We start from the raw sequence: 21000 nt of genomic DNA, 5'->3' as shown, positions 1-21000 counted from the left end.
GTTGGCCTCAGGTGACCTGAGGCCAAAAGGGGAAGTTGAAGGAAGTAATTTTATGAATATCACAAATATAATCATTTTATGCATTTCTGCCTTTGCTGATTTAAATGTGTTAAACTGTCTTAGAAGAGAGCAATGAAGATAGTGTTGCTAATCACTAGAGAAGAAGTACATTTTGTTTTTGTTCTGTAGCAAGGACAGGCTAGGCCTTCTGTGTCATAACAGATTCCAGAAAGTGCTGGGCAGTGCAGCAACGGCTCCTGAGGAGACAAACGCAACAGTAAGGGGAACATCCAAGGTCCCCAAAACCAACCACTGATGGGAACCAGCCTGAACCAGCCTGAACCATCCTTGCACATTTTTCAGATATTTTTAATGATGTAATAGAATGAGATATCAGAGATTCATTAAACTACAGTACAACAAGCCTTAGGGCACAACCTAATTCACAGCCATGAAAATCACTTCACTATTCTCATGTAATACACATGTATTATGGTAGAAAACTTTATGTTGAGATGGCAGAGTCACGCCCTTCTGCCGCTTTCATCACACGTTCTTGGATCGAGACCAGCTAGTTTGCAGGGCCCAAGTTGAACCCGTTTTTCGGCTGAGCACCCACACCCAAACCTCCAGAACCCCGGAGCACATCGGTGGGCAACCCAAAGACAAACGATTCTCCACACTACAGCTGCTCAATCCACCAACACCACAGACTGCTTCACCACCACTATCTCCTCTCTCCCGCGCCGCCTCCTTTTATGCTGCCCTGATTAGGAGGAGATGCCAATCGGGGGGGGGGCAAAACAGCACGCAGCCGTAACAGCTGTTACAGTGATTCTGGAGGACAATCAGTAAGCCATTGCAATAGCAAAGAATCCAGTGAGCCATTCAAGAATGAGTTTGTGCAGAATGATGAAATCAAGTTGGAATCCTGTCCAACAGATGACATGAAGGCAGATATCTTGACAAAGCCTCTTGCAAGACAGAAATTTGAGTATCTTAGGAGAGAGACTGGACTTTTGCCATTGTAAATCTGTGAGAGAATGTCCTGCTATGTAGTTATATTATAAAATGGGCAATATATTTTTTGTTGAATATAGCAAGACAAAAATAAACTATAAACAGAAAGGACTAATAGGTTAGTCTTGCAAGTCTGGTTCAATTTATTATTTCAGCATTACCACGTGTCTTAATACCATTGTATAAATGAATTGGGAGTGTTGAAATATGAAGCAGTAAGTTGTTCAACGGTTGTTAATGGAGAGGTTATTATGCTGCCATCTACTGTGTCTACTGAGTACTGCAGCTGTACTGTTCCGTTTTAACCCTTTCGTGCATGAATGACACTACAGTGTACAGCTGATTAAAAGTTGTTTATCTCTTCAAATACATAAAATCTTGGGCACTATTCCACAGTCAACAGCAGGTAGTGCTATTTCACCCTTTCATACAAAAAAACCCCATTGAAAATCCTTTGAGAGGGCTACAGGGGTCATTGATTCTAAGATGGCTGATGGAGACAAAAAGAGATCAGGCACCTTAGCTATCCCAGCGTCTACCTTCTATAAAAAGAATCCACTGAAGGTAAAAAAAATAAAATAGGACTAATGAGCATCTTAGGTAACATAATGTCCAAGAAATATCTCAATTTTGATTTTACATTTGGAGAAAATACTAATTTTCCGTGTGTACACTGTAGTGACCATTATGCACATGGCCATGTCTACATGGCCATGTGCATGTGCTATTTCCATTGTGTTCTAGCTAGTCATCACTGAATGTTTGCACTTTCAATGCATATTTTATGCATTGAAAATGTTTTGTTTCTTTATATTTTATAGAGCTTCAAGAGACAGGAGTACATAGTTATAGAGTTGGCAGTTTCCTGAATCAAGTGAGGAAGAGTGTGGTGATAGTGGCAGTGATGAGGATGTGACTACAGAATGAGAGTTCTGTAACCTCTTACTGGGTGGGAGTATGAGTTCAGTGACTATTTACATGGTGATAAGATAAGGGATGGTGTGTGTGTGTGTTTCTAAAGTGATATGAATTGACAGTAAAGTGATTTGAAATAAATTGAATCGTTTGAGTGAATAGTCAAGAATAAAGTATGTAGTGCACCCTTTGCCGGGCAGAATTAGGTATACTACAGGCAGGAAAGACTATTAATGAATGTGATGTGATTATACAGGTATACTGGGATATTATTTCAAGATTTACACAGTATTTCAACAAATTACCATGTAATTCTTTGTTTTAAGGAAAGCGCACAGAGTACACTGTAGTGTACAAAAAAATATCTCCTTAGGGGATGGAGATAGAAAAAAAATTGTTAGTATTGTAACGTTGTAAACACACTTCCACAGTCGGCGATATTCACAACAAAGGTCGTCTTTATTAGCAGAAAAACGGCTGCTGTAGGCCACAGCCACGCCAACCACAACTACAACAGCGGAACAGCAACACACACACACAGGCAAGCTCTCGGTCTTTTCTCTCTCTCCATGCTGCCTTCACGAACCTCCCGAACAGTCCGAAATCCCACAACATCAACACGCTCTCTAACTAAGAGAATCGCTACAGTATGTTTTTGTACCCTTATGGAACCCTAAAATCACAGATAAAATAATCTGTAATCAAAATGTAATAATTCATGCATGAGAGGGCTAGAGAATAATAATTAAAAAAAAAAAAGTCTGTTCTCATCAACTTGTCTGACTGTATTGTGCCAGGTGCAAAGTTTGATGGAGAGCAGATTACGGTGTGGGGTTGTTTTTCAGGAGTCAAGCTCAGCCCTTTACTCACAGTTAAAAGAACTCTTAATGCTTCAGCATAGCAAGACATTTTGGACAATTTCATGCTCCCAGCTTTGTGGGAACAGTTTGGGGATGACCCCTTCCTGCTCCAACATGACTGTGCACCAGTGCACAAAGCAGGTCCATAAAGACATGGATGAGGGAGTTTGGTGTTGAAGAGTGTGCACAGAGTCCTGGCCTCAACCCGATCGGAGACTGCAAGCCAGGCCTTGTTGACCAACATCAGTGTCTGACCTCACAAATGTACTTCTGGAAGAACTGTCAAAAATTCACATAAACACACTCTTAAACCTTGTGGAAAGCCTTTCCAGAAGAGGCACAGCTGTAATGGCTGCAAAGGGTGGAGTGACATCAAATTAAACCCTATGGATTAAGAATGGGACGTAACTCAAGTTAATGTGTGTGAAGGCAGGTGAGTGAAATTTTTTGGCAACATAGTGCAGCATAACTTTGCTGAACTATATGGTTGTTGGTTCTGTGTTCTCAGCTTGTATACATTTCCTTTGTCACTTTGTCTTTGATACATATAATTTCACAACTATCATTTGTCATTTTTTCCAGGTCATGATTGTAAATGAGAACTGGTTCTCAAACATTTTACCTGGTAAAACAAAAGTTTAAACAAATTGTTAATAATGATTTTTCCCTCACCGTGTCAATTGCAGGTTTTATGTCATGCTTTCATGATTTCTGCCATTATGCAACAGACTGTGCAACACTTTTACCAGGTATAGTGTTAAAGTAATGCTTACATAGTTAGGCATCTATTGTTAGGTAGTATACAATAGTATAATGTAATATATTCTAAAAGTGTATAATCAATGTAATTTTATTTATTTGATTGGTACTTAGGGTTTCTATGTAGAAATATCTACATAGTGGTATTCCTTGTTTTTGTTGAGTTTCCTGTTTTTGTTAGTGGCATGCTTTTATTTTGAAGACCAGCCTCAGACACAAGTGAGATCAACAACCATGAATCTTATCCTGACCGATGAGTTTCAGTAAAAAATTAGCCCATCCATTTATCTGATTGCACTTTCATGGAAGCAGCACAGCTAAAACACTACTTTAATTCAGAATCAAAAAGTGAAGAAATGGAGACATTATACCACGTTCTTGGATTGGAGTGGTTAGATGGCAGGAGCATTTTAATATTTTTATGTATTTTCTGCTGTTGACTGATATTTTGAAGGACCAAAAAACTTTCCTCCTGGACCGTGGGCTCTTCCATTTTTCGGCGACGTTCATCGCATCAGACCTGACAGAATTCACCTGCAGTTCAGGGAGGTATGAGTCTTAACTTTTATTATTTTATTATCATAGAATAAAATATCAGAAGATTAAAGATCCTGTTAACTTCGAACCTATTTTTGAATACCCATTACTTTAACTTACTTTTTACTATTACTTCATGGAAGAATATATTTAATATATATGCAATAGTTAGTAAAATGAAAATTTCAGAAGTAATTTACATCAAGCTCAGAAAAGACCCTACTGAAAACTCTGGAAATCACTAACTCACTGGACTTTATCCTCAGTTCCCTTTAGTCACACTTTTTTCCAGATGTTTTGACCACCAAACTCAAAGTAAAATGGTTTACCGAGGCCATAAAACATTAGGTCAAAATATAAAGTATGTGGTAAGAGAGAAGTTGCGAATTGCAGTTCACTAGTTTGGTGCTCTTAAAGCTGCTTTTGGAACCAAACTCAAGAGGCTTCAATTACAGCCACATTTTAGGTCACTCATATTCTCATATCAACATTTTTTCATGTGATTCCAGCTTGGTTTCTTGTTAAGAGACATAATATTAGTGAGGCAGCATTGCTCCATTCTTAACATTTTTCATTTAAGAATGCAGAAGAGGGATATTATTCCTCTGAATGTTATGTGTAAGCTGGGTGGGACACAGAAAGAATAAGAAGAACTTGGGAAAGGCCAAAGATTTTTTTAAGTTTTCCTTCTTAGAAAATATATCAACTTACTACTGAACAACAACACCTGTCCACTGTCTTTTTTGTAGTTTGCAGAGAAACATGGAAACATTTTCACCCTTCGGCTCTTTGGTCAAAGAATTGTGGTCATTAATAGCTACAAGTTTGTGAAAGAAGCCCTGGTCCAGCGAGCAGAAGACTTCATAGATCGTCCCACCATACCATTGTTTGAAGCTTTATTTGGGAACAAAGGTTGTGTTTTTTGTTTTTCTCTTTCAGTTTTTCTTTTCTATTTCATTAGTACTTAGTAAAATAAACAGTAAAATTGTGACACTTACATCCAGTCTAATTTGGTGTCTTTATGTTTTCAAAGGTCTTGTGGGTTCAAATGGTTATTCATGGAAGCAGCAGAGAAGATTTGCTCTTCATACACTCAGAAACTTTGGTCTGGGCAAGAAGACCCTGGAGTTATACATCCAGCAGGAGTGCCAGTATATCTCAGAAGCTTTCACACAACACCAAGGCAAAACAATCTTTGCTGTTTTACTGTTGTATTTGTTTTTTTTTTATATATATTTCACTGCTTATTACATGGACTTGTTTAGTTTTTCCTGCAAAATGTAAACAAATTAGTGCATGGGAAAGAAACCGAGTTAAAAGAAAATCACCATCCTCTATGATAGAGCTGAAGCTATGAGGCTGATTATCACAAGTCAATAGCATTTGCCTACTTTGATTTGATATGGTGTACATCTCATGTGTCATATCCAAATGTTCTGATTTCATTTACAGGAAAGCCCTTTAATGCCCAGCCACTGATAAACAACGCTGTGTCAAACATCATCTGCTGTTTGGTGTTTGGGAATCGATCTGAGTACACTGACAAGCAGTACCAGTCCATTACTCATAACTTCAGTGAAATGTTGCGCTTACAGGGAACCGTGTCAACACAGGGAAACCTCCTTCTAACATGCCACATCATGCAACAATCATATTAAATCAGGATTTATACAAAATGCATGTCACATTATATCTACTGTGAATTGATTTCCTTCTTCGGTCTTTCTCAGTTTAAGTGGAGTGTGAATCCCAGTGATCCTGGGAGTTATGTTTTTAGGAGCACAGTCTCCTGGTAGAGTAGAGAGTAGAGTATCTGATCACAAATATTCTAACTTTTACATAAGAATCCATCAGCTCATAAAGGGAAGTAAGTGGAGCTGTAGTGCTTCTTGAAGCAATTCTTGACATTTTTAAGCCATGTTAAAACTCCTCCTTATTTAGCTTATCTGAGCAGGTTTTTTCAAGCATTATATTGCTATAAATGAAGGACAACCTTTTATGCTTTAAAAGTAACAATTTATTTATTTATTTTTTTTAGAACTTTGTACATTTGCAAATATTTACAGTTTTGATTCAATGCTGTGAAGTTCTTTCAACATGGTGAGGAGAGGAGGGTGAAGAGAGATGGAAGAGGCATGGGGTGAGAAGGGGTGAGTGTGAAATAGATGGGGTAATAGACAGAAAAGGGAATGGGAGGGAGAAGGAAAGAGAGGGAGGAGGAACAGAGGAGGGAAAGAGAAAGAGGAAGTGGAGGGGTGAAGGTGGAGAAGATGATGAAAAAGTGAAGAGGAAACTGCTGCTCAGTCTGCTCACTCTCCTCAACCTTTGCGTTGTTAGGACACACTTCACATCACATTCATTTCATTGCTTTCTTGGGTTAATTGTCCTCTTCAAGGTTCTTTAAAAGGGGCTGCTCTTCCTCGTCCACTTTCAATTTTAGTTTCTCGTTGGCCTTGTCCACTTTCAGGCTGAACTTCTTCTTTGCCTCGTCCACTTTCAGGTTGAGCTTCTTTTTTGCTTCTTTTATTCGCCTTTTCATACCTTTTTTTCCCTCTATGTCCGTCATTACGTTCTCTGCCATGTCCATCTTTATCAAACCTTCTATCTTTTGATCAATTGCTTGTTGTACTGCCAGTAATTCTTTCTTCACGTTTTCTACTTCCTTCTTTAGGTTTTCTTTGGCCAGCAGCTTTTCTTCTTCAGTATCCTCTTTCAGACAGGCATTTTCAGCCTTCATGGCTTTAAAGGACACAGTTCCAAAGGCTGAGGTGCTCAAAAGTGTTTCTGTGAAGATTTTATTGTTCATCGTGGAAATTAAGCTACAGATAAGGACAGAATCACATAAAAACTCTGCATTAGGCCCACATTTTTGCAGTACTCGTTTGTAGGGTTCTGCTCCAAATACAAATAAATCTGATGCCTTTTGCACAAGTGAGTGTGAGTTATGAAAAAATGCTTTAACTGTTTGGAAAACTGAATTAAGAGTGGTGAGAATTACTTTTCTGCTGTGACAAATGTGCCAAATCAATTGAGAAAAACTTGAATCAGGGGAAACTCCACACTCTTTCAACCCTCAACACTTTCTGGACAGGGATGGTAAATTTTGCAAGAGAGATGCCTTCCTTCCATTTTCTACAGGTTTTTTGGATGTTAACACCCCTTATGCTGTTTTAGCTAAGACAAAATATCACGGTTCATTGGCTTGTTGCAGAAATGCAGTAAAATCTGTGATACAAGTGGATATCTTGTAAATTGTTTGAATAAAACTTGTGTCTTGTGAATTCTCACGTAAGCGTGTGTGTCTTGGAGAACAGCCGGCCCGGATGGAGTTATTTTTGTTTTTCACCTCCATCCTTCAAATGTTCTCTCTGTCGCCACCTGCTGGAGAGCAGCCCAGTCTGGAGTTTCGGATGGGAGGCACCCGTTGTCCCAAACCTTACCGCCTCTGTGCTGTAACACGTTGATACATCAGCTGCCTTAACCCAATTATGTCTTTTTCTCGGCACAATGAATGACTGTCTTCCATCACATTTGTCATATAATGCATTATATATATCTGCCATACTATTTTCATCCTATAGCATCAGTAACAAACAATTTTCTTCATTTTACCCTGGAGACCAAAAACTAGTAAGAATTAAGTGAGGGGAAAAAGAGAAATTACCTTATTTCACCACATTCCAATCATGTCTGATCGATGTGCACAATTAAATCAAGTTAATTCAAAAGACTTTTTTTTTCCGTGTAAGGTTCTGGAAATATATCAGAATAATATAGACAATGGTTTTTGTAAAGGCTGATTGGATTGAGGGTAACAAGTTTTGAAGGTGTTTTACTAAAAATGGAACTGTATGTTACTCTAACAAAAATAAATGTGCTGCCATTTTGTGCCATTGCGGTTGTACTGTGTGAATCTATGTAGAAATCTTTTTATCATAGTCTGATATTTGCACTTTTTGCCTTCATTCACACTGGGCAGAGGACAGACTGAAGATTTTGCTGGTTTCCCTCAAAACAAAATATTATTTATTAAAAAGTAGGTAAATTACTATTTTTTTTTAAAAAAGGGAACCTCACCACTACCTGTGAATTTACTCAAATTTACCATAAGATCCAGATAAAGAAAAATGCTCTTTTAAAAGAAAGTGTCCAGGCAGATTTAGAGGGTTTTGCATTTGGACTCTTCATGTTTCTGCACTCATTTAAAAATCTACAACAAAAACGCCTTCTGAAAAGTAGATTGTGCATAGATAAACTCATTGCTCTCATGTAACATTTTATTGTTTCCTGTGCTCATCATATCTATAATGAAAACAACGGCACACAATTGCGGTGTCTCCATAACAACCGTCAACAGAGAAGAACATGTAGGTGCAAGACTTGCACATCACATCAGTAAAACTTGTATAAATTTGAAAGGAAAACTGATATATCAAATATATTACTTAGGATAAAATTAGATCATTTTATTTTTTTATTCTTTTATTTTATTCTTTTAATTTTATTTTAACTTTACAAGAGCATCTTGCCCTCACACTGTGTGCCAAGAATAAGTCTGGCCCTTGGATAAATGTAGTTGATGACCCCTGCTATAGAAGAACCCCTCTCAGCCCCTTGTAGGAAAGACTTAAAATTATTGGTTTATGGTTTTCAAAGGATAATTAAAAAAGAAAATGGTTCTGTGATTTCTGCTTGGCTGTGCAACTTGTGTCCCAGATAATGTACCACATCCACATCTGCTCTATGGTTTGTAGTAGTAAAATGTTTCTTATGCCCACTATCTTTTGTGGCATCAGGTCTGACACAGAAAAAATGCAGATGCAGACTCACATCAGTATGCACAAGTATGCACGTGTCTGCTTGGGTCCAAGTACTGAAATTTTTTTTTTTTCATTGGAGGAAGCCCCCATCCAAACATCGGTGTCCTTTCATTTTTGTTGTGACTGCGAAGTTGTCCACACAAACATGACACTACAAGGGTCATCATAAGCCGCCCAGTAATTCATGGTGTCAAATCTGGAAAAATGGAAAATCTTGTGGATTTGTACACTGATGACTTGCATATTAGCTCATCTGAACCAACAGTGTCTGCCCCCAACCTCCTCCAGTTTTACAAATGCATTTGTGTTTTAGCCTTTTTGTTGCCAACATGATTTGATGATTTGGAGCAGCAAACTGTGTTTTGTGATATGACAATTTAGATGATTTCATTTTGAAAAGCAGAGCTGCTATGACATAAGTCATTAAGTCACTAATCCTAGCCTGCAGCATTGCGGACTACAGTCTCTGTACAGGAGACGCCTATTTCAATTCACAGTTTCAGGATTTCTAATTATGTCATCATAGTTACAACTAGATTAATCAATACTTTTACTACTGTGTTTGAAGAACAGACACGAGTGCTGCTGTAAGCCTAGATGATGTTGTTTGGTTCTCAGTATCAGAATTTCTCCGCTTCCGGCGCCGCGCGAGCAGGCAGCCAGTTTCAGCAGCTCCGCACTCATTTCGTGTTTTTTCTCATTTTGTTTAGTATTAGATGTGTTTTTGTGTTTCTGTATCTTCTGCTCTTTTTCCTCATGATGGAGCAGACTTTTTTCTGGAAAACTTTGTTTTTGATTTTTACCCTTTTTATGGTGTTTATGTTTGGAGACTGCGAGAGTGGCCACACTCCTATTGTTTACTCTCGGGACCAGCTGTTCTCCATCGGGAGCTCCGCTGTGCCTACTCCTGCTGAACGACTCGATATTCCCCGCGAACTGAGAAGGAAGAGACGCGGGAGACGTGCGGGCATAGGTCGTCGTTGCCAGAGGAGAAGGTACAGGCCCGTCATCCCGTCCATCATCATGGGAAACGTGAGATCTCTTCCCAACAAAGTGGACGAGCTGGCGGCGCTAACGCGACATCAAAGGAGCTACCGGGAGAGCAGCCTCATGTGCCTGACGGAGACGTGGCTAACCGAGCTAACCCCGGACTCACACATAAACATGGACGGCTTTCATTTGATCCGTGCCGACAGAACCAAGGAGAGTGGTAAGAAGAGGGGCGGGGGTCTGGCTGTGTTTGTGAACGATAGATGGTGCAACTCCAGACATCTAACCATCAAAGAGACGCTCTGCAGTAAGGACATTGAACTGCTCGCTGTTAGCTTGAGGCCGTACTATCTTCCTCGGGAGTTTTCACATGTTATTGTGATAACTGTGTATGTGCCGCCCTCTGCTAACGCTGCTGCAGCCTGCGATGTCCTCCATGCTACTACCAGCAGACTCCAAACACAGCACCCACAGGCCCTCTTTCTGATCTCAGGGGACTTTAACCACGTCTCCCTGTCCTCCACTCTCCCCACCTTCACCCAGTATGTCACCTGCCACACCAGGAATACCAACACACTGGATCTACTGTATGCCAACATCAAGGAGGCATACAGCTCATCACCTCTGCCTCCCCTGGGGGGCTCAGATCACAACCTGGTTCATCTCCAGCCTGTGTACAAACCCTTGGTACACAGAGAACCAGTTGTGACACACACAGTGAAGAAATGGTCTGAGGAGACTGAAGAAGCTCTGAGAGACTGCTTTAGCTCCACTGTGTGGGAAGAGCTTTGTGCCCCTCATGGGGAGGACATCGACAGCATCACGGACTGCATCACTGAGTACATAAATTTCTGCGTGGAAAACACTGTGCCCACCAGGAGGGTACGGTGTTTTTCAAACAACAAACCCTGGATCAACTCCGAAATAAAGGCTCTCCTGAAGGAGAAGAAGAGAGCCTTTAGATCAGGAAATAAGGAGGAGCTGAGAGCCGTGCAGAAGGATCTGAGAAGGAAAATCAGGGATGGAAAAAACATCTACAGGAAGAAGATGGAGGACCAGCTACAGCAGAGCAACATCAGTGGGGTTTGGAGGAGTTTGAACTCAATTTCAGGCCACAAACCAAGCCCTAGGATTGTGGGAGACTTAGAGTGGGTTAACAACCTGAACCAGTTCTTTAACAGGTTTGACCAGCCACCCACCCCTCCCCCAGCCCAGTCCCCCCTGCTGTCAGCCCCACCATCTTTAATGACTGCCAACCTTTCTTCTTCTTGGGACCTCACACCTCTCAGCTCTCAGCCATCACCCACCCCCTTCACTTCTGAGGACTCCATCTCACAACCCCCACCCCCCACCTCCATCTTGTCCCTCTCAACTCATCATGTGAGGAAGGAGCTACGTAAGATCAAGGTGCGAAAGGCTGCTGGTCCAGACGGCATCAGCTCCAGGCTCCTGAGGTGCTGCGCAGATCAGCTGTGTGGCATCATGGGATACATGTTCAACCTGAGCTTGAAGCTGGGGAAAGTACCACAACTGTGGAAGACCTCCTGTGTGGTACCGGTACCAAAGACCAAACATCCAAAGGATCTTAGCAGCTACAGGCCGGTAGCCCTGACATCGCATCTAATGAAGACCCTCGAGAGGCTGGTCCTCAACCATCTACGCCTCATGGTGTCGTCTTCGTTGGACCCGCTGCAGTTCGCCTACCGGCCTGGCATCGGGGTGGATGACGCCATCATCTACCTCCTGCACCGAGCTCTGACCCACCTGGAGAAGCCTGGAAGCACTGTGAGGATCATGTTCTTTGATTTCTCCAGTGCTTTTAACACCATCCAGCCAGGACTTCTGAGAGACAAGCTGGAACTGTCAGGAGTGGACCACCACATCTCCGAGTGGATACTGGACTACCTCACTGACCGCCCACAGTATGTGAGGACACAGGGCTGTGTCTCTGACAGGCTGGTCTGCAGTACGGGGGCCCCACAGGGAACTGTGCTGGCACCGTTCCTCTTCACCCTCTACACTGCAGACTTCTCCATCAACTCCCCACGCTGCCATCTGCAGAAGTTCTCTGACGACTCTGCCATAGTTGGCCTCATCACAGGTGAGGATGACTCAGAGTACAGACAGTGGACTCTGGACTTTGTGGACTGGTGCCAGCGGAACCACCTCCTGATCAACGCCGCTAAAACCAAGGAGCTGGTGGTGGATTTCCGCAGGCGCAGACCCACCACACGGACACCGGTGAACATCCAGGGAGTGGACATTGAGATAGTGGACTCTTATAAGTACCTGGGTGTTCACCTAAACAATAAACTGGACTGGACTCATAACACTGATGCGCTCTACAGGAAGGGTCAGAGCAGACTCTACCTGCTGAGAAGGCTGAGGTCTTTTGGAGTGCAGGGGACACTCCTGAAGACCTTCTATGACTCTGTGGTGGCATCAGCCATCTTCTATGCAGCAGTATGTTGGAGCAGCAGCTTATCTACAGCTGAGAGGAAGAAGATAGACAAGCTCATCAGGAAAGCCAGCTCTGTCCTAGGATGTCCTCTCGACTCAGTGCAGGTGGTGGGAGACAGAAGGACTCTGACCAAAATAACATCACTGATGGACAAGGTCTCCCATCCCATGCATGAAACTGTTGCTGAGCTGGAGAGCTCCTTCAGTGACAGACTGCTGCATCCTAAATGCACAAAGGAGCGTTACCGTAGATCCTTCCTCCCAGCAGCTGTAAGACTTTATAATCATCACTGCTCCCAACAAAAACCACAATAACCTACACAATGTAGGATAATATATAATATACTGTAAATAGTCCGGCCTGTTAAGGTTCAACACACAGGCACATCATGTACATTGTATATAGTGTTATTATTAGTAGTATTAAGGTTAATATTGTTTGTTGATTTTATATATATTTATATTCTTTTCTTAGTGTGAATTATTATATTTTTACTTATATTTATAATAACTGCGGCTGCTGTTACACCCAAATTTCCCCTCTGTGGGACAATAAAGGCTGTTTCTTCTTCTTCTTCTTTTTTATTGGCATACTAATTACATATCACACACAGTTGTAATGAAACATGGATGGCAATAACTTGTTTTTTCTTTTGTTTTTTTTCTGTAAAGATTAAGAGCGAGTTTCAGAGCTGTCCCACTTCAGCCACGATTCCTGGCCTCTTTGGACAAGCAGCACAGCAAGCTGACTGAGACCATCAGAAACAAGGGAGGAGCTGTCCCAGAGAAGATCCGGAGCAGGGTTATAATAGTTTTGGATTTTACATTATAGTTTAGTTTTAGTTAGTTTTTACTTTTTTTTCTCTAATTCAGTTAGTTTTAATTAGTTTTCAGAGTGGTTTTGCTCGTTTTTATTAGTTTTTATTTTTGGTTTTATGCTTAGTTTTAGTTAGTTTCAGTATTAGTTTTAGTATTTTCATACTTAATCAGGTACCCTTTAAAGATACCCTTTAGATTAACAACAGCTACATGTGGTGTTCGACAAAAACAAACTCTTTGAAGGAGTCAAAGCTCAAATCCAGCTGCATCCTGATGTTCTCACCACCTGATGCTGCTTCTGTTTTGGAGCTAGCTTGGTTAGATGCTCGCTAATTAGACTTGCAGGGTCTTTGCGGCCTCTGTAGCCTACGGAAGTGTCTGACATCATGTCCGCATTTATGCATGTATAGCTTTATTGCGTGTGTTAATTACCTTGTGGTTGTGTGCTGGGTTTTTTTTTTTTGGTCCTCGCTCTTTGTGCTCAGTTTTTAGGGTGCAAACATATTTGTCCCTGTTTTTTCACTTTCTTCATTTCTTCACGTCCATTCCCATAGTTTCAGCAGCTCCCTCCAGGAATGTGCTGACATTTGTGAGTCCTTATATTGATGCTTTGATTATTAGTCCTGATTGTTATTATCTGACTGATAAAGTAGCCAGAAACGCACAAGGACTAAACACAACGTTGTGGCTGCGTTGACCCGACGAGTAGTCACGTTTCTCTGGAGGTGCAGGCCAGGTTGCCTTGTAGGATGAGAGCGGTTTCTGTAGCTGCCTTGTGTGCGCTTCTCAGGTCTACTTTGATGTTGGTGTTTTTTTTTCCTGCCTAAGAAGTGTTCCGTACATTTTTCATCATCCACAACAAGACACTCGCTGCTATCTGTGCTATCATAGTAAAAAAACAACAAAAAACACTCCACATGGACTCTGAGGAGCAGCGCGGTGTGCGCACGGACGCACATGCGCACCCATTTGCCCGACAGCGTTCCGAGATTAAACTCGGAGAGAGGAAAAAAATGATTTCATATCAATCCACAAGACTTTTGAAAAAATAACAATATCTATAATTTCAGTTAGTTTTAGTTAGTTTTGTAAACTCACAATTCAGTTTTAGTTAGTTATCGTTTCTTCCTTTTAATTTTAGTTTTTATTTATTTCAGTTAACGACAATGTTTTTTCAATTTCAGTTTTCGTTATTTCGTTCGTTTTCGTTAACTATAATAACCCTGATCCGGAGTATACTAAAAGTTCTCCATGGGGTATGTACTCGTATCCAAATGCATCTGATATCACACTGTTCATAATGTGAATGCAAACAGTTATGTTTCCATTCATATTTTTTGACTATGATGGTACACATGGTACGATTAGGTCTAAATATTATTGTCTAAAGAGTATTTTTGGCTTATCTGAAGTGGGCTTTTGTCGAGCTGTCGGGGCCAATATCTCTCTTAGCTGCAGTGCATACTGGTGACGACGCAACAAAGAACTGACTCAGACTGAGGACTTAAATACAGACACGGGATGAAGTGAGGATGGAGAACAGGTGGAATATTCAAACAAGACAAGGACATGGAAAGTGTGGACATGGAAATGACATTACAGTAAAGTGTTGCATTCCAAAAAGTGTCTGTGGCCAAGCTGTTAAGATAGACAAAAGTGAGATTTAAGGTTATAGTATTTCTTAACCTTATTAGCGTATCCTTTTGTTTTGTTTTGAAAGCTTTCATAGCTATTTAAAGAGAGGGCAATTTAATCAAACTTGTAGTAGTTCTTAGTACAAGTTGCAGTGCAAGGTCAAATGTTTGTTTGGAGAAGTCTATTTTCACAAGTCATTCCATTTTCCCACCACCAGGGACCAAAGTTTTGATATGTGACTGCTGTGGAAACGGTTTTCTACCAGAACGTGACTGAATCAGAATCATGCTTTATAATTGTCTTAACAGGTTGGTCATGGGGATGAGGCTGAACCTGAGCTTGACAGATGTCCAATGGCAGTGTTTGTCATCAGAGGTGGAGAGGACACTCTGCAGCCACCACAGCACATTGAAGGTGTCAAAGTCCTTAATGAGTTGCCATCAATCGCACATGCATGTGCTGTGCTATTTGGCTTTATCTATGCTCTCACCTTGAGCCATCCTAGAGAGCTCAAATCCACCTTTGAGGCTCTGCAGAAACTCTTCATGGAGAGAGAACCAAAGAAAATGACACGTAGAGTCTGCAGTCTCAGTGTCAAGCTCTAAGCACTGGATCAGCCACAGAGACATTTGGAGATGGCATCTTTTTGTTTGTTTGCTGCTTTTTATTGCTTACATGTATTCAGATGCACTCCAGGCAAGTGTAAAGAATTCAGAACCATTAGAACCCTAGTATTTCATTTGTCTGTGTTCACATGCTTTTATTGGTGTTCAGAACATCTCTGTGATAGAGAGAAAATGTCAACAATACTTCATTCCAGCAATCAGCAGTCAGTTGATGGACGTAGTGATGTTTATTTTTCCTTTTTTCCCCTTTAACCAAGTTTTACACAAAGCTGCATCCCTGTGACCTTTGTTTTCACAGAGTGCTGTGTTAGCACTTCAAATCTTTCTGTATGCATTCAAGTCATTTTATCAAAGTTTAGCCATTAAGTCAGTGTTAGAACTGTTTTTGAGGTGTTGGCTGTTACATGAAAAGTCTCATGTTTTAAAGCTGAGCTTCAATTCAGCATCTTTTTAAGGAGGTTTCAGAAGATGGCTTCAGTGAGGATTCTCCTGGAAGGACAATCGTGTTTGCATCATTTTTTTAATAGTGTGTTTATTTCTTTCCATTTAGCAACTGTTGCACTAAATGACTTCACTGCCTTATTTATTTTTGTATTTTTTGTACATAAGCGGTACCTTTTTGTTTTAAGAACGCACCATAATAAATTTGGTCCTTCAAAAAAAAAAATCTCTTTATTTTGAATTGATTGTGGCAGAATTTTGGCTTCACCTTCAGAAAGAAATTCTACTTTTAAAGCACATCTTTGGTTTGTAGTGAATTTTAAGCTTGAGAGAAACTAACAAATTTAGCTGTAACAACTGAAACTGGAACTGGCTCTTCTGAATCTGCACGTTTGTCTGCCTGTGTTATGAAATCGCTGCTGAACTTCTGTTCCCTTCTGCAGAGGAGACCTGAAGCTCGTGTTGGTTCGAACCTCCCAAACAGCCTCGCATAATCCCACTGAGAACACCTTACTCCTCGTTCCATCAGCAAATGTGTTTTTGTTTTTTTTTATGTTAATGTTGCACCCTTGAGCAAAGCACCACCAAAGCAAGCCTGGACGGCACTGTGGTAAAACAGCAAAAACTCTCCATACAGGTGTCATGTATGCATCAGAGCTGAGGTGGAGCCAATAAATGCCTGTGCTTACTGCACAGTCATTTCACCTGGAAAGAAATGGCAACACCTTGATACTGAAGAAAAAAAGCCAGATGTTTATGCGATGGATGATGGTGGGACTTTTTGTCCGGATGTAAAAGAATGTTAAAGCTACTCAGTGAGTGCACCCACCTGGGAACAGGGAACGAGAGGAAACATTAAAGAAAAACTCCTCCAATCCAAAGAAGTTGTACTCCCCAGGTCACCGTTATTAACAGTTATATAACAGTCCATTGAATAACTTTGTTCAGCAATTTCTGGGAGTATCAGGACACTGCTCCTTCAACATCAACAACATCCTAAAAATAGCATTGATTTCCACCAAACATTTACTCACCATATGTGTGAATAATCCACGGGACTGCTCCGGGTGATAGTTGGAGATATAGAGGCAATTACACAGTAATAGATTCAATCTCAGGCCAAGAGAAACATAATTGGAGAGGGAGCTCTCGCCTACAGGCCAGAATATTGTATACTGTCACTGTGATTATAGACACTTGGCACAGCATGGTGCTGTAGCAATTTAACATCAGCATATGAATGGCTGACATTAAATAGAACACTTTAGATCATGGCTTCGATTGCGCTGTAATGTTTGTCTATGTCAATTTCAAAATACCCTATTTGTTTTGCTGCACGGCCAGTTGGCTGTGATTAAAAGAAAGGAACAATCTCCACTGTGATGTAGACTGTTTGTACGAAAATGCAAATGTGAGAGATGGAGTGGATGGCCAAAAGATGATGAGGTATTCAAAGAAAACAGTGGGAGCTTTGGTACATTTTAATTTTACATAGTTAGCTCATGCTGCTGTTCAGAGGCCCTGCACACAAAATAACAAGATTTGGAATTTTAAAATCAGTGATTTTTGCAAACAAGCAGTGAAGAAAAAGACTTCACACATGATCTACATCATTTTTAAATGCATTATTACCTAAAAAATATGGCTCCTGGTTAGGTTTAGACATTAAAATGATTTGGTTACATTAAAAAAAAAAAGAATTGGGTTTGGGTTCAAATCCAGGTTTGCCACATCTTTTAAAGTGTTGCTCTCTAGAGAACATACATGATTCTCACATGAAATCTAAAAATACATTATTAACCAGCTTGTGCTCACTGACCCAAAAAAAGTGGCAGTTCATGTCAGTAAGCCCAAAAAAAATAGTTTGATTTTTCCTGTCACGAACCACCGTGAGATTACTACATTTGTGTGTTTGTGTGAGCGTCCTTTACAAAGGGAAGGAGATAACGCCCCACAACTCCATACAGCAGCAACACATTTAAAGCTTCTGTCTTGCTAATATTTAATGAAGGTAAGAAGTAATTTTGTTGCAGCAGTTAGAATAATAGTAGTAGTAGTAGTAGTAGTAGTAGTAGTTGTAATACAAATAAAATGATTTTCATATAAATTGGGCTTTATGTTATATTCAATTGGAACCACTGCACTTCTCTTTTGTTGCTGGTAGCCTGCATTTCCACTTCATGTGCACCACTACAGTCAAAAGATTATTTCCATTCGCAGTAGTAGTGAGCGGCAGAGCCCAGCACAGACATCAGTGACACTGATTAGCATTAACGGAGTAGCTTTGGTGGAGGTTGGCTGTGGATGTGCAACAACTATGGGCAGAGGCTTAAGCAGTTTAAACTGCACGTTCTATATGAGCTTTGCTGTGCATGTTTATTAGGGTTTTAGCAGAGCCATCAGCTGACTTGGGCTGGCACTGACATCAGCTGATATGCCAGGACTGCTCAGGGATGGGGTATATATTTCCTACAATTTGCTATTTTTTTATATATCCCACCCATCCTTCAAGTTCAGGGTCACAGGGTGGGGGGATCATAAATAGATGCTGTACAGTGGTATGCAAAAGTTTGATAACTTTTATGATTTTCCTTTATAAATCATTTCAGTTAAATATATCATATAGCAGAGGAACACAGTGATATTTGAGAAGTGAAATAAAGAATAAAGAAATACATTTTATAGGATTTACAGAAAGTGTGCAATAATTATTTAAACAAAATTAGGCAGGTGCATAATTTTGGGCACCCCAACAGAATCTCTAATGTAATATTTAGTAGATCCTCCTTTTAGATGTTAGATTCAACTCATTGTGCACACAACGAAATGATTGTTCCAGATCACTCCAGAGACGAGCATCTGCGGTCATGCAGCCAGAGACTGGCGCTACTGTTAGGCAATGTGGTTTAAGTGTCTTGCCCAAGGACACAACGCAGCGCAGGGACAGGGGCTCGAGCCGGCAACCCTCCGGCTGCAAGGCAAGCGCCTACCCACTGCGGCACTGCCACTTTTTTTGGAGAATTAACAGCCTCTAAATGCTTCGTATAGCTTCCAATGAGACTCTGGATTCTGGTTGAAGGTATTTTGGACGATTCTTCTTTCCAAAACATCTCCAGTTCAGTCAGGTTTGATTGTTTCTGAGCACAGACAGCCCGCTTTAAATCACACCACAGATTTTCAATAATATTCAGGTCTGCGGACTGAGATGGCCATTCCTGAATGTTGGACTTGTTCCTCTGCATGAACGCCTCAGTAGATGTTCATCCTTCAGTACCAACTGCCACATTTGTATGAGAGTTTATTCTTAATAGTTACTCTGCTGTGGCTGTCAGAGAGCCATCATCTATCAGTGAAGGCAGATCTTAGATCAGATTATAAATGTTTACATTAAAGCAAAGCTGCTGTTTTTGTCTGGAAATCTGCTAAAAAAAAAACTTGTTGCAGCCCATCAGTGTGATGTTCACTGAACAATGATCTCATAAAGGAAACGATCATAAACTGTGGCAAAAACTTAATCTTAAACATTTGAACTTCAACAGCAGTTCAAGATATCCAGACATCAGTTTTGGGCAATTAAATCATTATTTACAGCTCAGATGAACCAAACTAAGGAAACCAGTCAGACTGTCTTACATTCAAGTTTGGAGTTTTGAAACCTCCTCATACATCCCACCCACCCCACAGAAAGACTGAAAATGTGTGGGAACCACTGAGAACTGTGTTTGACTCACCGAGGAACAAACTGCTTCAGCTGCTGTTTGCATCTCTGGACATAAGTCACTGCTTCATCTGTGAGTCCAGTTTTTAGGAAATGTCAGAGTTTCACATGTCTAACAAAAAGCTCTGGCACCATAAAGTCCTCCATCCAAATCTGTTTGTGTCTGTGGAGCAGCAGCAGCAGCATCTTCTTATACAGGGACAGCAGCACACTTTCTTCTATCTGCTGCAGGTTGAAGGCTTTAGGATGTGTTCAGGGGCAGCCTGGGAAACACAACTCTGCACCTGTAACCACACAAACAGCAACACTTCAGTGAACTTCCATTGAACACATCATTTATAGTGTTAGTGTCAGCAGCAGCAGCCTTAAAGCATAAAGTATGTCTGATATATAAGAATAGGTAGAAATGCCTGTAACCTCAGTGGCGGTGTGGAAACTGTGCAAACCATACTGCTAGCATCAGTAATGTTGTATTATTGGAAAAGCTTTTGAGGGGATGACAAGACTGTACAGAACAAGCTGGAGGTGGATTTTTAGATCAAACCAGCTGTGCCTCTCATTCAGAGAAAGCTCAACTTTCATTTGAACACAAATCAAACAGGTGCTTTCTGCAGTAACAGACTCGGCTGTTGTAGGTAAGGAGAGAACTTCAGCTTGTTGTATAATAACAATTTTTGCATTTTCCTTACAAATGTGGCAACGTTTAAGGGCAAATAAACCAACAGTATAAGATGTATTGCCAAGAAGCATTGTTACAACAAAGAAAAAAAATCAACAAAACATACATTTCCTTACTTTTTGGGTTTGGTTCTCTGCTTAATTTACAGTCATGACTGAAGTGACATGCAGTGACGATATCAAATGTAAAAGCATGACCTGCATTTTGTGAGCTCACTAATTTTATTGTGAAACCATTCAAATCAAAATGTACCTGTACCAGAGGCCTGGGAGCTTGAGGGTTCTGCGCAGTATAGTAGTAAGTGCTAATTTATAGGGTGAGAAAGTAAACTCGGTTGGTCAAGCTGCATCTATAGACTATATGTGCAGGGCTGAAAGTAAGCCGGTCAGGTACGGCGTACCACAAAAAGATTCTGCGCCTCATTTCAAATTGTTTCTGAACTCCTCGTGCATTTGTAACACGTGTGTAACACGTGTGTAACCCACAAGAGGTTACCTTCAAGTACCCTTGACAGTTGTGAAATATGGTAGAGTAAATTACTTCAATAACTAATACCAATACCACACACATAAAGGGATGTTGGCCTAATCAGAAGACTCTGGATTCGTGGGGGAGCCTAGGTGTGAGCAACAACAGAGGAAGATGCACAGTTTATAGAAAGAGTAGAATTTACTGAATGAAATGTCATTAAACCAACACACATATATATATATATATATAT

The 21000-nt window shown here is 40.7% G+C and overlaps 1 pseudogene; it reads left to right on the top strand.

Moving 5' to 3' along the window:
* Positions 1–3910: 3910 nt before the first annotated feature.
* LOC115790053 (cytochrome P450 2J1-like) lies at positions 3911–5749 on the top strand (annotated as a pseudogene).
* The last annotated feature ends 15251 nt before the right edge of the window (positions 5750–21000 follow it).

This window comes from Archocentrus centrarchus, chromosome 13, assembly GCF_007364275.1.
Source record: "Archocentrus centrarchus isolate MPI-CPG fArcCen1 chromosome 13, fArcCen1, whole genome shotgun sequence".
Taxonomy (NCBI): domain Eukaryota; kingdom Metazoa; phylum Chordata; class Actinopteri; order Cichliformes; family Cichlidae; genus Archocentrus; species Archocentrus centrarchus.
The sequence above is the reverse complement of the archived record's forward strand: the minus strand, read 5'-3'. Positions and strand labels throughout refer to the sequence as shown.